Genomic DNA, 6,362 nt, shown 5'->3' with positions numbered 1-6,362 from the left:
CTCTTCTCTAATGATAACGGTAAATTTATGGTAGTTTAGACTTTTTCATGACACAATCATAGGGGATTCTGAAAAAGCAAATAAAAAAACAGTGATAAGAAAGAAATGTGAATGTGCTGAGGTGAGATGAGACAGAAAAAGAGACTACATGAAGGAATATCAAAAGGGCAAGAGAAGGACAGAGTGACTGAAAAGAGCAGGGACAGAAGAACATTAGGTGCTTGTATTGTATGAAAGAGAAAAAAAAAATGATCCTAATGGAAAAGTGACTTCTTAGTGCCACAGAAGAATTGTTCCACAGCACTTGAAATAGGGAAGGGTGAAAAGATTGAAATCAGTGAAAAAGAGAGAAGCTACAAGCCAGAGAGGAAGAAAGAAACTAAGGAGGAGGCCCTGGGTTTCAGGGCTGAAAAGATCTTTTGTTCTTGTTGCAGACAAGGGAGGTTTGGCTGTTGGTTTGAGTAGGAAGTCAGAATAGAAATAGTGTGGGATAGGGCCGGCCCCACGGCTCACTCGGGAGAGTGCGGTGCTGGTAGTGCCGAGGCTGCGCGTTCGGATCCCACATAGGGATGGCTGGTGCGCTCACTGGCTGAGTGTGGTTTGCACAACACCGGGCTGAGGATTGAGATCCCCTTACCGGTCAGAAAAAAAGTAAATAAATAAAATAAAAAAATAGTGTGGAATAAGTTTGTTTAAAACAGACACCAAAGACCAACTTTTCTGAGAGAAAGAAATGACGTCTGTAAATAAAATGCTGTTTCTCTTACTTCCATTGCAGGCTGTTCTCCTAGGTGGTGACAATGAGGCTAGTAAGAATTCTGGCAACTACCCAATAGTGCACAAGAGGGTGTGTGTATGAGTGTGTGTGTGTGTGTGTGTGTGTGTGCGCTTTATGGAGTGGTTTCCCAGCATATAGCTGAAGAGTAAGAGTGCCAGGCTGATTCCATTCGGAGAANCTCTTCTCTAATGATAACGGTAAATTTATGGTAGTTTAGACTTTTTCATGACACAATCATAAGGGATTCTGAAAAAGCAAATTAAAAAAACAGTGATAAGAAAGAAATGTGAATGTGCTGAGGTGAGATGAGACAGAAAAAGAGACTACGTGAGGGAATATCAAAAGGGCAAGAGAAGGACAGAGTGACTGAAAAGAGCAGGGACAGAAGGACATTAGGTGCTTGTATTGTATGAAAGAGAAAAAAAAAAATGATCCTAATGGAAAAGTGACTTCTTAGTGCCACAGAAGAATTGTTCTATAGCACTTGAATTAGGGAAGGGCGAAAAGATTGAAATCAGTGAAAAAGAGAGAAGCTACAAGCCAGAGAGGATGTAAGAAACTAAGGAGGAGGCACTGGGTTTCAGGGCTGAAAATATCTTTTGTTCTTGTTGCAGACAAGGGAGGTTTGGCTGTTGGTTTGAGAAGGAAGTCAGAATAGAAATGGTGTGGGATAGGGCCGGCCCCACGGCTCACTCGGGAGAGTGCGGTGCTGGTAGTGCCGAGGCTGTGGGTTCGGATCCCACATAGGGATGGCTGGTGCGCTCACTGGCTGAGTGTGGTTTGGACAACACCAGGCTGAGGATTGAGATCCCCTTACCGGTCAGAAAAAAAGTAAATAAATAAAATAAAAAAATAGTGTGGAATAAGTTTGTTTAAAACAGACACCAAAGACCAACTTTTCTGAGAGAAAGAAATAACATCTGTAAATAAAATGCTGTTTCTCTTACTTCCATTGCTGGCTGTTCTCCTAGGTGGTGACAATGAGGCTAGTAAGAATTCTGGCAACTACCCAATAGTGCACAAGAGGGTGTGTGTGTGTGTGTGTGTGTGTGTGTGTGTGTGTGCTTTACGGAGTGGTTTCCCAGCATATAGCTGAAGAGTAAGAGTGCCAGGCTGATTCCATTCGGAGAANATTCCTGGACACAGAATCTTCTCTCAGGATGGTTGAGTGAATTGCAGACTCATATTTGGGACAGCAACTCTGGAACCATCATCTTCTTGTAGCCCTGGTCCAGGGAGAACTACAGCAACAAGGAGTTGATGGAACTGGAAAAGTTCTTCTATATGTACATTGTTATATTTCTTCAGGCAGTTCATGTCTATACCTCTTGATTGCAATTTTAATGTGAGTTCAGTTCCCTCAATGGGGAGTGTGGAAATGGGTATGTGGGGGTGTCTCCCTGAGTTTCTTATTTCTCTAGAATAGAGCCTCGACTTTCTTCTGAATCTAACCCCACTTTTCTCACCATTAAATTGCAATCACACTATTTTGGGGAAGGGCTATAAGCCAGGCCCTGATTCTTCAAACACTTCAAGTCTTCTGTCATGTATAAACTCCTGTCTTATTGATTGCTGGGTTGTGGTTTATTATTATCTCTTAGAAATATCCTGTGACCACCTTTTTCCCTTGCCACCAACCAAATATACTCAGATTCCTCACTCTTTGATTGACTTTTAAAGTGTGATTTTTCTCCCTCATTCAATATCTTCAGCAGTCTCTATCTACACATTCATTTTGGCCCATGCATTCCATTCCTCCTAAGTTGTTATCATCCCAGCTCTCTCACAATAAATCCTTCCTTGCAAACACCATTCATATCACTTTCTTTGATATTTTCCCCTCTTTCTTTGTTGCTCTTTTCCTCCACCTTGAATCCCATCAATTTCTGTATCTCTGAATCTCTGATCGAAGCTAACTTTGTTTCATTTCCTCAAATCCCCTAAACTTCTCACTTCTGCCTCTATCCTCTTGATTCCACTCATTTTATCTTTTTACTCTTTATTTTCTCTAATTCATAACATTCTTCCCTAGATCTTTTTGAGATGCAGAAGCCATTTGGATATGAGTTGCACCCTAGGGGGAGTCTCAGTAAGCTTCCTTCAGGGAGCTTATCAAGGATCAGATTTCCATGGCTTCCAGAACAATTCATGGCTGCCATCCCTAAAGGGTGGAAGTAGTGTCGAGTTTGTTTGCAAAGTGCTTGATTAGTGCCAACTCTACAAAGAAACAGCATGGATGGTCCTTGGTGAAACCTGCCCACACTTTATCTTGGGTCTTCTTGATGCAGGGAAGGCAGATCCCCAATGGCAAGATCAGTTCTGCACCCTCTTCTCAAGAATTTTCTATTCAATGATTACATCTTCTCATCATTCCTTTCAAATTTAAGGTAAGAAGCCTCTAAGAATTTGGCGAGATGTATCTAGCTAAACTGGTGTGGAAATCTGAACTTCTAAGTGTGTTTTAGCAAACTTGTCTGAGTATCATTCCTGTTCTTTGCAGTGAGGCCTGTGGCCTGGCTATCCAGTGGCCCCAGTCCTGGGCCTGACTGTCTCCTGCTGGTGTGCTGCACCTCAGGATTCTACCCAAAGCTCATGTGGGTGATATGGATGCAGGGTGAGCAGGAGCAGCCAGGCACTCAGAGAGGTGACCTCCCGCCAAATGCTGAAGGGTCGTGGTATCTCCCAGTATCCCTGGATGTGGCAGCTGGGGAGGCAGCTGGCCTGTCATGCTGGGTGAAGCCCAGCACCCTAGGAGGACAGGACATTGTCCTCTACTGGGGTGAAAAAAAAAATCTGGGGCCCAGGCTGAAAATGGGAGCTGGAGGTCCTCAGGCAGAGCAGGATGGCCAGCTGAAAAATATGGGATTTTAGGGTTTCGAGATCCAAAAAGAAGAAAAATAGTTAATGCAAAAAATAGAAGTGTGGATTATGAGGGACCTGTAAATGCAGGAGGATGTTGAGGGTTAGATGAAGGATTCATATCTGGGGAAGGATGAGAGAAGAAATGCAAAGGAAGGGCACTGGTGATTTAGACACCCAAGGGAGCATAAGCAGCCCAGGTAAATGCAGGGAAACTGGGAGTGAATGGGGTAAAACGGGCAAATTTGAAATAACATCCTTGCTGTCCACCCAAATCTACAGATCATTACAGCTCCATGGGCTTGATCTTCTTGGCAGTGATGTTGCTTCTGGCTCTTCTGACAAGTCTTGCATATTGGTTGTGGAAGTGCTGGTGAGTTCTTTGTGTCCATCTTCCCTACTTCTCCCTCCTCCCCTGCTTGTCTTCTCATCTTTTTTGTTTCTCTCTACTTCCAGTCCCCTCCCTAACACTCCTCAATTCTCACTTCCACCTTATGCAGAGCAACTCCATCTTTGTTCTAATAAAGAACACCCCTCTCCACGTTTCTCTCTTGGAATGAAAACCCAGCAGCCCAAAGCTTAGAACACACCCGAGCACAACATTGTGATGAAGTCCTTTCAACTCTCCTTGTAAAACTTTTGTTGTTATTGTTTATTTCTGCTTAATGATCAGTTGTCTTATAAGCTAAATGTAATTATACAGGGTTGTTCTGACCTGGCTTCTGGGACTTTAACATTTAAATTTTAATTTTGAATGGAATGGGGCCCTAGCAACTTCCACATGGTCAAATATTAATAGATCATCAAGCTTATTTCAGATGTCACTTGCTTTAGAGAGACTTCCCTGATTTTCAAGTGGAAAGTAGCTTCTCCTTCATCTGAACTCCCAGAACATTTCAACTTTGTCAATTGTACTTCTTACTCCTTATCCTTTGCTGCAGTTATTTACGTCCCTTTTCCCCTTCTAATGTTTCAGCTCTTTGAGAGCAAAGTACGTGTCTTTTTAATATATGTATCCCTGGCAAAATGTCTTCCCTGGATATAACATATTCACAATAAAAATCTGTGTTGAATATATACCAAATTTGTAGTCTTTCATTATTGTCTTCCTTCCTGATACTTCTGCAGTAGTTGAGACCCTTGAAGCTCTTCTTGTTAAATGTCTTGTCACTCAGCCAAGACACTAGATACTTTACAAGTTCTGTACTTTTTTCTCTGAGCCCCTGGGGAGAAATACAATTTTGCTACTTAGCACTCTTATCATTCAACTATAGAGTGGTATTAGAATAAAACTATTGTTGCAAGTAATCTAAACATAAAGAGCAAGGCAGGATATAGGCCCTTGATATTCAGTGTGCTTCAGGGACAAGCAGCAGAGTGATTGCACTGCAGCATTTTAGAAATGTAGAATCTGGGGCCTCACCTCAGACTTAATGAATTACAATTTTCATTTTAGAAAATCATCAGGAGATTCAGAAGTGCATTACAATTTAAGGGGCACTGATGTAGGAGATGCCAGAGATGTAGTAAATTGTGTCATTGAAGAGAAAATGGTCAAGTAATGGGCAGAAGAGTGTTGCTCCTCAGGGTTGAAGTAGGATCAAGGCAGGTAATGTACAGACGTCCATTCTCATTTTTCATGGCAGTTATGTTCTATAAAGTTGCTGGAAACACTGAATTAGTGACTACAGAATCATTGCTCCTAGGAGAAATATAGGGCTAGGTTCTTGTGGGATTCTGTTACATTTTGTAAACCTATGAATATATAAGCTTTTCAAATGTGTGCTTTTGTTTCAAAACATCCTATTTAATATATATATATATATATATTTACAAATAATCCATTATATGAAGTATTTCTTTATAATAAAATATGAGCTGAGAAGTGTTTAATATTTTCTTGACTCTGGTTGACACGATGATATATATTTTTGGCTTTCAGCCTCACAACAATGTTGTTCAGTATACTTAATAAAAATCTGCTGTTATCTCTTCAACCCACAAATTCAAATGCTTTTCTATACCTTCATCATAGTGTTATAGATGTTACTTTAGAAAAGCAGCCTAACCTACAGTTCAAGGAATTTCCTCTTCTTTTTCTCTGGATGTATGGTATTGTTGATTCATTAACACTGAACTCAGCCAGCAGCACTATAACTACAAAGAAGCTCATCTAACACCAATCTTTTCTCTGTAAGGCACATCACAGCTTTCTTGTGTTTAGGAACATTAGACAGCTCTTCTAAAATATGCTTTGGAGTACAAAAATGTGAAAAATATGGCTCTAAATAGACCACAGAAAGGATGCGGTTCTCACACTGAAACACCTTTTTCCACCTTAGTTGGGAATGTGTCCTTTTGGTAACTCAAATTTTGTACCTCTCTGTGCACATCCACAAATGAGTTTGAAAGTTCAGTGAGTATTGATTTGGTGATTACAAATAAATTTTAGAAAGTAGATGAATTAGAAAATATGGAATTTGTGGATATTGATAGTCTACTAAAGTACCCAAATGGCAGTGTTAGTCATGTTATCAATGGCTAAACTTCTATTACTTAAGATTCATATAATAATTCAACAATTATTTCTTAAGCAGTTACTGTGAAGCAGAAATGTATTAAGTATAAAGAGGTGGATAAAGAAAGAAAGATCATCACTGTGCTCTGTGCTTGAAAATTTTGCCTTTGATACTGCTGTTGATTGTTTTCATTGTTCTGTTTTTGT

General features: G+C 40.5%; 1 pseudogene; it reads left to right on the top strand.

The window, feature by feature from the left end:
• LOC103581253 overlaps positions 1-4,010 on the top strand; it is a 12,741-nt pseudogene extending 8,731 nt beyond the window's left edge.
• Positions 4,011-6,362: the final 2,352 nt, after the last annotated feature.

This window comes from Galeopterus variegatus, unplaced genomic scaffold (genome assembly GCF_000696425.1).
Source record: "Galeopterus variegatus unplaced genomic scaffold, G_variegatus-3.0.2 Scaffold12662, whole genome shotgun sequence".
In the NCBI taxonomy this organism is placed as follows: domain Eukaryota; kingdom Metazoa; phylum Chordata; class Mammalia; order Dermoptera; family Cynocephalidae; genus Galeopterus; species Galeopterus variegatus.
Note: the sequence above shows the minus strand (reverse complement) of the source record. Positions and strands in the feature narration are given on the sequence as shown.